The sequence below is a fragment of the Cucumis melo genome, chromosome 12 (assembly GCF_025177605.1).
Source record: "Cucumis melo cultivar AY chromosome 12, USDA_Cmelo_AY_1.0, whole genome shotgun sequence".
Classification (NCBI taxonomy): Eukaryota; Viridiplantae; Streptophyta; class Magnoliopsida; order Cucurbitales; family Cucurbitaceae; genus Cucumis; species Cucumis melo.
Genome location: NC_066868.1, coordinates 18,770,384 through 18,784,102, shown reverse-complemented (window position 1 = coordinate 18,784,102; position 13,719 = coordinate 18,770,384).

The window sequence follows — 13,719 nt, the reverse complement described above, 5'->3', positions numbered from 1 at the left end:
ATGCGCGTGCAGAGCCCTAAGGGTCTCGCCACATGCTAACCTCACAACTAAGCGTGTCATGCGTGTCATAGTCGCATGCCTCGCTCACATCTGTGCCTTTTGCGCATGGTTGGTCACATGCTAGGTGTATCATCGCGCATGACTTGCCGTATGGCCTAGGTACGCGCCCCACGCCGCTTGGTGTCAGGGGCATAATTGTCCAAGGTATTATTTACCGTTGGCCGTATGCCCGAATACCCCCAAATCACTTTATTTTTATGTCCTGAAAGTAGTTTAGGTTAATTCTTTCGTTTAGGTGTCGTCGAGTCACAGTGTGACATTTCGGCTTTTTCATATGCAAGCCTGCCAAGGCCAAAATTCTCAATATGTACTATAGGGGGTACATGAATAGTCCGACCCCCGCCCAAGCCTTGTCGCACTCTTTGCATGCTGAGTTATTTTCCTTGCAATTGACAGTCTTCAATGCTTTCTTTATGACGTTTTCAACTATTTACTTTCTCTCTCCCGTTTTATAAAAAAAACATTTTTCCAAGAACGGGGAGGGAGGCTACGTCATACCGCGAGTTTGTTCGCGGATTCCGATTTTCGAACGGCTGACTTGCTGATTGAGCTAAGCAAGTGCCGCACAATCGTGTTGAGAAGTTACGATTGTGACAAGTGGTATCAGAGCCAAATTGGCTAATTGACGATTATACCGAAACATGTCGTCGTCGAATCCATCGGGCAAGGCCCAGAGAGACCGACTAGTAGAGATAGAAGAGCAGATGCTCTACCTAGTCGAAGTTCCCGACTCCATCCGCTACTTGGAGTCCCGTGTCGACAAAATTTCTGAGAAAGCTAACATGATCGATGCAGTAGCTGGCCGTGTCGAAGGGTTTCCAATACAAGAGTTGTTGGCAAGGGTTGACGATCTAGAAGAAAACACCAACGCCAGAAGAACTATTAACTACGAGCGTGGGGAGAGTTCCTCAGGCTTTGCTGCCCACATGGAAGAACGTGTCGGCGAGCTTGATAACGCTCAGAAGACACTATTAGAGATGATAAACGGCATGTCGAAGGATTTTAGAGTCACCCTCGATGTCGTTAAGAATGAAATCGCAGACGTGAACGCAAGACTGAGTCTCACGATGCGAGCAATGGCAAGCCAAGCTCCAGCTGGAGGAGCAATTTCGGTTAGCAAAGTAAAAGTCCCAGAACCAAAGCCTTTCTGTGGGGCAAGAGAGCAAAGGCCCTGGAGAACTACATTTTCGACCTTGAACAGTACTTCAAGGCTACAAACACTGTCGCCGAAGAAGCCAAAGTGACGTTGGCAACGATGCATCTGTCTGAAGATGCAAAGTTGTGGTGGAGGTCCCGATACGTAGACATACAGGAAGGACGTTGCACTGTAGATACGTGGGACGCCCTGAAGAGAGAACTCCGCTCGCAATTTTTTCCCGAGAATGTGGAAATCCTGGCTCGGCGAAAATTGGGCGATCTAAGACACACTGGCGAGATTCGAGAGTACGTGAAACACTTCGTAGGGTTAATGCTAGACATCCGGGATATGTCAGAGAAAGACAAAGTTTTCTATTTTGTCGAAGGGCTGAAACCGTGGGCGAGGGCCAAGTTGTATGAACAAAGGGTCCAAGACCTCACGTCAGCATATGCAGCAGCCGAACGGTTGTTCGATCTGACAAGTGACTCTCAAGATGCGAGACGTAACCCAAGTTCCTCACCAAGAAGAAACAGGGATAGTCGCCCGAGCTCTCCCAAAGCTGTCGGGGGAGACAAACGTTCTGGTAAGGACCGTAAACCTTACCAGTCAACCACCGAAAATACATGGCGGAGGCCGAATGATCGAAGTCCAACCAAGCGTCCCCTCAGTTGTTTCATATGTCAAGGGCCCCATTTGGCAAGAGAATGCCCTAATAAAGTTGACTTTCATGCATTTCAGGCCTCTTTAATCGCGGACTCAGGTGACAAGCCAAATCAAGCCGAAGATGAAGCGGACCCGATAGAAGGGGGCGAAAAGACTCGGATTGGGGCCATAAGGTACATGTCATCTCTTCAGAAAAAGTCAGGGGAGAGACACGTACCAACAAAAAAGGGCCTAATGTATGTTGACACCTGGGTCAACCAAAAACAGACCAAGAGCACAATGGTTGATTCTGGTGCAACCCATAACTTCATAACTGAGGCGGAAGCTAGACGTCTAAGGCTCCATTGGGAGAAGGATTCAGGAAAGATGAAGGCCGTGAATTCCATTGCCCTACCTATCGTCGGATTAGTGAAGCGAACGACGATAAGGTTGGGAGGATGGAAAGGCCCCGTAGACCTTGTGGTTGTAAAGATGGACGACTTTGATGTAGTACTGGGGATGGAGTTCCTCCTTGAACATCAAGTTATTCCAATGCCCTCAGCCAATTGTCTAGCGATTACCGGATCTTTCCCCACGGTAGTGCCAGCAGAGATTCGTCTACCCAACGGGTTTAAAATGTTATCGGCCATGCAACTAGACGAGAGTCGCGCCCAAGAGGAACCACCATCTGTGGAGATCCTGCTTGGGGCGTTGGAAAAGTCGGGGGAGACAGTCCCTAAGGACATTCTGTATGTCCCAGAGAAGTGCCATGGTGTGATGCCAAGTAGATGGCCCAAGTCCTCGTCGATGCGGAGGAGAACCGACCATGGGGTAGAGTCGCCATCAGAGGCAAACGCGCATGCGAAGAATGCTTATCGCATGGCGCCGTCGGAGTTAACAAAACTTCGAAAACCATCAGAGATGTTATCGAGTACAGGGTGCAGTCTACCTGTACAAGCTCCGTATGGAGCCCGCGTCCTTTCCTTGAAGAAGAAGGACAGAAGCCCACAACAGTGTGTTGACCGTCGTACCCAGAGTAAGCTCACGGTCCGGCGTAAAGGTCCACTCCCCATGCTCACGAGGCGGGTGGACTGCCGACGTGGAGTGAAGCATCTCCCAAAGTCAGACGACCGACCGAGGCAATATCGAGTAAGAACAACGAAGGCAAAGGGACTCGAGAAAAATTGTGTCACTAGGCATGAAGCATACGAGTTTCCCGTGGTGCCGCTGGGTCTTACTGATGCCAAGGGAGGAAAGTGTTGTTCTGTGCAGGGTCAGGTGAGCGCGCTGATTCATGTGGGGGAGTTCCACCAAGGTGGGTCGTCGAGAGAAGAAGACACTCAGTGGAGCGAGAACCTCGAGTGTCGGGTCGCCTTTAATGGTTCGAAGCAAGCCATGATCGAGGGGCCAAGTCTTGGGGTCGTCGATGCGACCAAGACTTCTGAAGTCGAAGCCGAGCAACTCAGCTGTGTGCTCGCAGAACACCTGCATCATTGTGTTGATGGCAGACAAGAGAATTGGGTTCAACTGCTGAAGGTAACCCAATTCGGTTATAGTGCTCAGACCGACTCGCTGATCAAGAGAAGTCCGTTTGAGATTGAAGATAAGAGGCATTCTGTATTGCCGCCCGTCGCTGATGGCCCTTATCTAGGGGACCGCCCTCAAGTCCACCGAGTTGGAGAAGAATGTGAACAGATGGCCAACATCGCTCTAATGTGCCTAGAAGAAGCTTCAAGGCCGATGGAGGAGAGGGGAGATCAAAAGCGATGCCCTCTCGAGTTCGAGGGGAGGACCAAGCTTCCAATTGACGGTGCAACAGCGCCGTATGATTATCTGTCAACCTGGACCTGGAGGAAGACGGAGAAGCCGAGGAAGCCCTTGCTGACAGAGTAAGGACTTGTAGAAGGCCCACGAGGGAGATACATAAATTCCTGGTGAAGCGGAAGAAGCCCTCGTGGAGGTAACCAGCGGAAGACCTGTCGAAGACTTTGAAGCGTGGATGCAGATTACCCAAGAACGGGGAGGGAGGCTACGTCATACCGCGAGTTTGTCCGCGGATTCCGATTTTCGAACGGCTGACTTGCTGATTGAGCTAAGCAAGTGTCGCACAATCGTGTTGAGAAGTTACGATTGTGACACTTGGCTGTGTGCTAGCCATGGCCCTCGCACGTTAAAATCTTGAAAAATAGCCTATTTTCCTCTCTTTATATGCAACACAACCATTATGTCCTGACGCTTGACCTACACTCAAACTTGCCCAAATTGCCTATTTCCCATCTATAATCTAATCTTGACTTTAGAGCTTAATAACTGAAAATCTTGAACTCAAATCAGGATACATCCTTCTGCAAACTTACTTAGTAATGTCCTAACTATCCTACCTCAAATTTTCAGCCCTAGATTCCAAGAAATGCGTTATATAGCTTCTGAAAATGACCTTTTGATTTTTCTTCAAATTGATTGAATATCTTCTTGGTACGTTTTAATCTAATAGCACTCCTCAATAAACTAGACTCAAAATGAAAACTTTTGGAACTAGTTTGAGAGAAAACGCACAAGTAGAAGGAAGCTTTAGTCGATTGAAAATGACCTATTTATAGGAACCCTTGCATGTCTTCTAATTGACACCTTCTACTTGCATGGCTAACCACTTGACTCCTTCTACTTGTATGGATAAACTCTTAACACCTTCTACTTGCCACTTTAATTACACCTCCTACTAACCTCTTTACATCTCCTACTTGTCATTTTACACCACCTACTAACCTCTTCACACCTCATACTAACCTCTTCTCGCCTAACATGCTACCTTGGTCACATAGAAACACATCACAATAATGCCTAACATGCCTTAATGGGCGACATAGTCTTCTCCTTAGATGTTATCTTGACAATTCTTGGCTGCCAAGCATACAACACCTTAGAGGTTCTCTTGTCATGCCTTTGTTGACCGCCTAGTTCCAACAAAACCACCTAAACACCACTCTCTTAAGAGGTTTTCCAAGCCCCTTTGGTTGCCTTTCATCATGCAAAACGCTTAGCATATCTATTGCCACATAACATTGTCGTTAGAGGTTATTTAGACAACCTTTGTCGCCTAGTCTAACCTTTAAACGCCTAGCACTTCTTGATGTCCGCCTAACATAATACTTAGTCAATTTTCTTCATCATTTCCTTACTCAAGGCTACCATGTCATCTTAACCACGACACTAAAACAATGACATAACAATCATACCATTTAACAACCACCAAACTTTATTAAAATTTCCCTCCAAATTTTCTTTTAAGACGTCCGGACTTAAACAATTTTTTCCCAAGTAAACTCGGTCTCTATTCACTTCTTGAGTTCCTTAAAAGATTTAGGAATCCTTGGGTCCAGGTTTATACCCAAAACTTTGCTTGAATTTGGAATATGATTTTTGTTTTCATTCAAAATTTGATTTAACATAAAATTTGAAACATGCCAAATTTTAACTTTAGAGTAGAATTTAGGGTAAAGAGTTCAGACCAAATTTATTGGCTTTAATTCAATTTTAGCTTTTAGTACTTTCTTGACATTTGTGATAGAGTTTCTGACTTCCAGTGAGATAATTTAAGAGTTGCCTATCTTAGTTAAAAAAAAAAAAAAAAAAATCGATAGGATTTCACCAATTAAGCTTTTAATTTTGCACAAACACTCGGGAATGAAATCTCAAACCTCCAACTTAAATTTAGCAACCAAACAATCTGAAGATTTTAGTTGAGAAAATTTGGTTTAAAATGGGACTTGAGAATTTCATATATATTTCGACTCCATTGTCCCATTCTTTATTATTTTATTTTTTTATCATCTTCAAACTTGTTGCGTCTTAGATTTTTTTTTCTTCTTCTGCATTTTCATTTTGTTGGCTTCAGCTCCCAAATCTCTTTTCACAACATGTGGGTTTCGTTGCATGAGCCATGGAGTGTTGGTCGTTGGTTGCTTTAGCATATTCTTTTTCTTTCTTACCTTTTTTTCGGAATCGAAAGTCACTACCTAGACCCACCCGTCTAGATAAGCTTCTTTTGTCATCTTGACTATTGTGCTACCTATGGTTGACTGAGACCAACAATCCGTCATTTTCTTTGGCACTTGATGCGTCGCTGGTCGGCGTTGCCCTCTTTTTTCATCGGTGTGTAGCTGAGGGAGAGAAAGAGGGAGATAGAGATGGTGTAGGTGCTTTTTTGTTTAGAAGAGGGGTATAAGACTTAGTGAGAGAGACTATGAAAAATAAAGGAAAAGCAAATTGTCGCTTAAAATTTTAAATTAAATATAAAAAGATATTTGGTAATTTCCAAATAAACACCAAATCACATGGCAATATATGAATTTACCTAAAATGTACACCAAAGTGTGGATTTAAAAATTTTATTCTAAAACTTTTTATTATTTAGTAAAAAAAAAATTTCCTTAGACATTCCAATGTTATAGTACTTCGTGTGTGTGTGTATATATATATATATATATATATAGATAAAGAAAGAAAACTTGGTTATGACTCTTTTTTTATAATTTAAAGGGGTCTTTTCAAAAATATAAAAAAGCGACAAAATATTTATCCTCTATAGAACAATTTCAAAAATGGAAATAGTTCAGAGACCCACCATATAAAATAACAAAAATGTCCTTGAACTACACCATCAACAACGCGTGTCTAATATATTTGCCATCGTTTAGATTTGGTTATTGATTATTTAGATATTGCTACAATTTATACGCGATCATTGCTACAATACGATCGTTTAGATATGACTATAATTTATAAGCGATTGTTTAGATATGATTATAGTTTTTACGCGATCATTTAGATATGGCTACAACGTGATCGTTTATGGCTACAATTTATACACGATCGTTTAGATATGAGTTTTTCAATTCCATCGTTCAATTTTGTTAGACGATCGTTTATATTTGGGGACCCAAATCTAAATGATTTTTTTTTAATTTGGTACACGATTTTTTTAATTATTTTGGTACACGATCGTTTAGATTTTTTTACACGATCGTTTACTTTTTTTACATGATCGTTTACTTTTTTTTACACGATCGTTTACATTTTGTTACTCTAATCCAAATGAATTTTTTTCAAGATTTTTTATACACGATTTTTTTTTACACAATCGTTTATTTTTTTAAACGATCGTTTATATTTAGCTACTTCAATCTATATGATTTTTTTACAAGATTCTTTATACACAATCTTTTATTTTTTTGACAAAATCGTTTACTTTTTTTTACACGATCGTTTACATTTGGCTACTCCAATCTAAATGATTTTTTTTTTCAAGATTCTTTATACACAATCTTCTAGAATTTGCTTTTTTTTTTTTTTGTACACAGTCTTATACGCATTAGATTTTGTTATTTTTTTTTACACAGTCGTATACAAAGTCGCTTAGATTTGGTTACCCAAATGTAAACGCGTATAAACAAAAAGGAGTGTAGAAAGATGATGGAAAGAAATCGAAGCGAAAAAAAAAAAGAGGAAAAGAAGAAAGAAGATTGAAAGATTAAACGACGTAAATAGAGAATTGAAAAATAAGAAAAATGATGGAAAGAAATCGCAGAAAAGAAAAAGAGAAAAGAAGAAAGACGAAATCGCAAGGAAGGATGGAGAAGACGAAACAGAGGAGGAAGACGAATCGCGGAAAAAAGAAATATGGAAGGACAAACCTGGACTATTTAAAAAAATAACTAAATTTTATGGGCTTTGTTACATGGGTCGTAAATAGTTTTGTGTTTTGTTACATTTACACTAGTTTCCCTAATTTAAATTCTAGCTATTATTATATTAAAATAAATATATTTGTAATTACATTCAAGTGTTATGCCATACTCTTTAGCAAATAGTCAAATGAATGCTTCTCTTGTAGTCTCTTAAAGTAAAATTTTAAACAATTTTTTCCTTAAATATCAAGACTCTTTCTTTAACATCGTCTTTCTTTCTCTTCCTTTTTTTTTCTTTCCATCGTTTTTTTTTTTCTTCTTCTTTTTTCTTTCCATATTCTTATTTAGTTCAAGATCGTGTATCAAATATACAAGATCTATTTTTTTTTTAAATTGTTATTTGGTTGCTCAAGATTGTACATTAAATATAAAAGATCTTTAAAAAGCATCATTAAATTGGCATAATCGTGTACCAAAAATAGTCAAATCTAAACAATAGTGTACAAAAAATAAACGATCATGTAGTCAAATCTAAAAGGTCTTATAAGAAAAAAAATTTTGAAAAAAAATCGTTTAGCTAAATCTAAATAATCATGTAGACAAATCTAAACGATTGTCTAGACAAATCTAAACTACCAAAAATCTTCAAAAGATTCGTTTAGATTAAGCAACCCAGGTGATCTAAACAATCAAATCTAAATGATCATGTAGCAAATTTAAACGATCGTGTACCAGATCTAAACAATTGTGTAACTAAATTAAACGATTATGTACAAATAATCTTGAAACAAAATTGTTTAGATTTGGCTATCCAAATCTAAATGATCGTATACCAACAATACATATAGTCAAATATAAACAGTCATGTACAAAATATAATATGCATTGTTGATAGAAACATTTTTGGTATTTTCCATCGTGGATATGTGGACTTTTTTTGTTTTTAAATTATTCTATATACAGTAAATATTTTGCGGTTTTGTTATATTTTGTAAAAGACCCCTTAATTTATCTTATTAAAAATGAATTTGCCTTATTATTTTTGTTATAGAAGTAAGGTTGTTGCTATTTAGGGTTCATAAGTTTCCTCTCAAACAAATTTTTTTATTGTATTCCATTTAAAAAGTAATAAATATTCTAAAAATAGTAAACATAGATGGTTAAAAATAATAGGATATTATATTTCATAACTTAGAATTGAAATATAATTTAAATGGTTAAAAATAATGATATTGTTATCGTGTGTTTTTGAGGTGTGAGTGTGTGTAGATTGGAGCGGTGTTTTTATATATTGTTATCGTGTGTTTTTCTTAACATTAACATATGTTGTCATCGCGAGTATCTAAATACTAAATAGGGTGTGAGATCTAAAACCAAAAAACGATAAGTGTAAAATGTAAAATTAAATGGAAAGAACAAAAATATATTATTAAAAAAGATTCTTCACTAATGTCCTCATCTTTTAGTATACTTGAGATTGAGATATTTTAACTATATATTTATATATATATATATATATGACCATCCTATTTGACTCACTAACAAAATCTAAATTAAGGCAAATTTACCACGACAATTTTATTTTTCGCTTTCTTTATTTGAAAAAAAAAACCCAAAATTCATCGAGAGAATTCATTACAATGGTTGGTGACATAGAAATCCATCAGAAAAACAAACAACTAATACAACAAATATATGAAAAAGGATTAAAACCATCTTCAAATAGAAAACGAAATCTTCATTATGAAAAGCTTTCGATAAACATTCTTAAAATGTAGAGATGAGAGAGAAAAGTTATATTTATTATTTGAAAATTTCAGTAAGTTATAATGTGAGAGAATATGTATATATGAACTGATGCGGTTTTGTAAAATGATGTCTCCAATAAGAAAGTGATACATCAAAATGTGTGAAATTGTACGTTACAATATTGTAAGTTTAAATTATTAATGTGATAGCAAAATAGAAAACATTAAGGGCAAAATAGTAATTATAAAAAACCTAAGGGCAAATTGGGAAGTGAGAAATTCTCCAATTATACACTTATTTAATATAGACGGTGATAGATTCACCTACGAATACACCGTATATTATCTCTTTTTTAAAATTTTGAATCACAATGTAAAAGTCGAGTTCGACCCCACTCGACACAGGTTGTTGTCTGTACATAATCGAACCCCAAGTGAAGTTAGTTTTAAGAAAAATTCAATCCAACCCGACCCCTTTACATAGTTATTAATTTACAGACACTAAAAATTCATGCAATAAGAAAGAATGTTTCCCGATAAACACCATAGACTCTTTTCTATTAGAGATAAACCTAAAGAAGAATGGAATAGGTATCAACACATTTATTCCTTACATATGTCTTCAACATTCTCATGTAGTTTAAAGATAATGTATTCAACTCTTTTAAATCAACAAAGTATAAAACGTCACGTTAAAAGTATGCCTCAAGGTATGTCCACTTTTTCTTATTTACCAACCATTTTTATATTTCAATGCAAATTTTGTTTTAGAATCAAAATAAAAGCTTGAAAGTTCACCATATATATATCATGGCTCTACAATCTAATTCTTTTTCTTTAAAGTTTAAATGACAATGCTAAGTTCATCTTGGATATATAATTTATAATTCATTAACACACCTATCATTTAATTTATATCCAAAAGAATTGCATAGATGACAAGATCAAACATCTAACTTCTAGGAATGGAGTCCATATCACTATCATGAATCTAAATTTACTTAGACATTCAACTTTGTTGGAGGATTTGTTTTTTTTCAACCTATCTCTTTTCTAATTAAACAATGGAATAAAATAAACTCAATTTGTTTGTAGTCAAATATAGAGATATATATTAGGAAAGTTGTTTAGTCAAATATATTGAATAGAGCTTTTACATTAAAATAATTGTTGACCAATTCTCAACCATTACAAATCTTTAATTGTAAAACTATACCAAAATATAAAGAGAACATAAAATTGTTTTTATTTAGACCAAAAAGGATATTAACACCAAGTCTTTACTTTCTCTCTCTTTTTTTTTTTTTTTTTAAATGTGTGGATGGTTCATAGTGAGGATTTGTGTTTTCTTCTTCATTTTTGTACATCTATTCTCAACCTTATAATTCAAATCTCATGGGAAGAAAACAAAGAAAATATGTCCCAGAGAAACATGCATCCATCAATATTAAAATGAAATACAGTACCAACAAAGAGTTTAGACATCAATATTAAATTTAAATATGATTCCCTGGGTTCAAATCTCTCCTACCAACTTAAATTTATTTTATAATACACACTATTTTTTATTGCTTAAATTTTTACTTTCATGGAAGCAAAAGCTAAGAACCATTTTATTTAAGGTTTCAATTTATCCCAATGGGTCAATTGATGGATTAATATTGTTTGAATGCATGAATAAATACGACTGTGTTTGATGAGCAAATAATATTTACTTTTTGTACCACATTAATACATTAATTTCATAAGAATGATACATTATTTTCCAACTAATAATTTATCAAATAACTGAGATAATTCAATTAATTACATAATCCATTTAATAAAAATATGTAGCTGTTTGTTTTTAAATATGTAGTTTTTAACTAATAATTAAAAGCACGTGAATAAATTACATAGAATAATAAACTATGGCTTGTCTAAAAATTTATGTCATTACATTCTATGTTTAGATTGACTTTCTAAATATTTAAATAACTAGGTATAAGTGGAAGAAAATGTTTATAAAGACTGAAGTATAATTCAAACTATTTGTTGATTTTGAAAATAAAATGGATTTAAGGTAAATAAATAAATAGATTATTAATTAATTAATTAATTAATTTATTAAAAAATAATTTTTTAAAAAAATATAACAATACTGAAAAATATTTACATAGAATATAATTTCAAAAACAGAAAAAACTTACAATCCACAATAAAAAATATCAAAAATGTCCTCTATCAACACGTGATTAATTTGGCACTTGCGATATAATATATTTGGTACACGATCTTGTACCAAAATCATTTAGATTTGGCTACACAATCATTTAGATTTGACTATTCAAATCTAAAAGATTGTTTTCTTTTTTTTCTTTTTCTTTTTTTTAAGATTTCTTTGGTATACAATCGTTTAGATTGATGATTTTTTTTCAAGATTCTTTGTTACACAATCATTTAGATTTGACTATTCCTTGCTACACAATCATTTAGATTTGATCATTTAGATTTTGGGTAGCCAAATCTAAATAACTTTTTCAACATTTTTTGGTAAACGATTATTTATATTTGGTACATGATGGTTTAGATTTGGCTACCCAATTTAAATGAATTTTTTCAAGATTTTTGGTACATGATCGTTTAGATTTGACTATTTTCTGTACATAATCATTTACATTTGGTTGTACAAATATAAACGACGATCATGTACCAATATCTCAATGATTTTTTGTCAAAATCTTTTATATTTGGTACATGATCTCTTGAATAACCAAATAACAGTTTAAAAAAAATAACAGAAAAATATAACTTTTATATTAGGTACACAATCTTGAACCAAATCGTAGTTTGACAAAAAATTGCAGAATAAGAGAAAAAGACGATGGAAAGGAAAAGAAAAATAGCAAAAGAAAGAAGATGGAAAGGAAGGGCAAACCTAGACTATTTAAAAAATGGTCAGTTTTAAGAGCTTTTTGATTTTGTTACTTGGAACATAAATAATATTTTTGGTGTTTTGTTATATATATGAAAATTTCTCCTTAAAAAAATAAATTTAATTAATTTTAAATATTCTTAATAGTGAAGATACCTAAATATATATTCAAATAGGGTTTTTTCAAAAATATTACAAATCGACAAAATATTTATACTGTATAGAACAATTTTGAAAGCAGTAAAATCTCACAGGCCCACGTTGAAAAATACTAAAAATGTAATCGGCCACACGCACGTATGTAATTTCTCTTCTAAATGATCATGATATAGGATCGTGTAAGATATATATGATAGACAATTATGTAGTTCTTTTTTACAATTGAAAAATGCTTCTTATAATTCTTTTTCTAAACTATCATAATACACGATCATCTAGGAGATGATACACGATCACATAGTTCTTTTTAACGATGGGAAAAGTACTTTGTTTAATTCTTCTTCTAAACGATATTATGATACATAATTGTTGAAAAACTGATACACGATCATATAGGAAATGCTCAAATGTAAACAATCGTTTAGATCATATCAAAGTGATATTTAAACAATCTTGATATTCTGGAAGATGAGCTATAAGAAAAAAAAAAGAAGATGAAGAAAGAAAGAAAAAAAAAAAGAAATTGAATAAAAATAGAACAAAGAAAATCTTAAAAGAAATCAATATTTTATTAACCGAAAAGAAGATGAAGGGAGGAATTGAAGAAATATGAAATAAAAATAAAAATAGAAGAAGAAAGAGTCGAAGAAACCTGTAAGAGAAGATGAATAAATCGCACAAAATAAGAAGAAAGACAAGTAACAAATCTTCCGTAATAACAAGGACAAATCAGAAACTTATGAAAAAATTCTACCAACTTCATGAGCTTTTTGATTTTGTTACCCGACTCGTTAATATTTTGATGTTTTGTTATGTTTATGAAAATTAACTTATTCTAATTTATCAACCAATTATTATCCATTAAGAATAATACAAGGGAAAATATAATTGATTATATTAACTTAATATCTCATTGTCAACTAAAATTTCATATCATGATCTCTTTTAATTTGTTATAAAATAAGTGTATGGGTAAATTGCAAACTCTTATCGATTTAATAAAAGCAAATAACGAGTTTTGCTCAATTGATAATATTCGAGAATAGTAGTAAATATGAAGTTTGTAATTGGATTTTTCTATTCCAATCGTTGTGCTAAAAAAACTCATAAAAGATCCTTATAAAATAGATTAAAATATTTTTTTAAACTATTAAAACTATTTACGAGGTTTTTCCATGTTATAAGAACTCAGTTCTAACTTTTAATATTATAAAATTAAATTTAGTTTAAACTTTTCTCAAACCATTCAACAAATTTTGTAAATTTAATATTAATTTAAACATTTCAAAAATTAAAATATAGATAGAAGTCCGGAGGATACAGAAATGGATGAACAAAATCAATCACTTCACAAAAGAGCGTCAAATACCT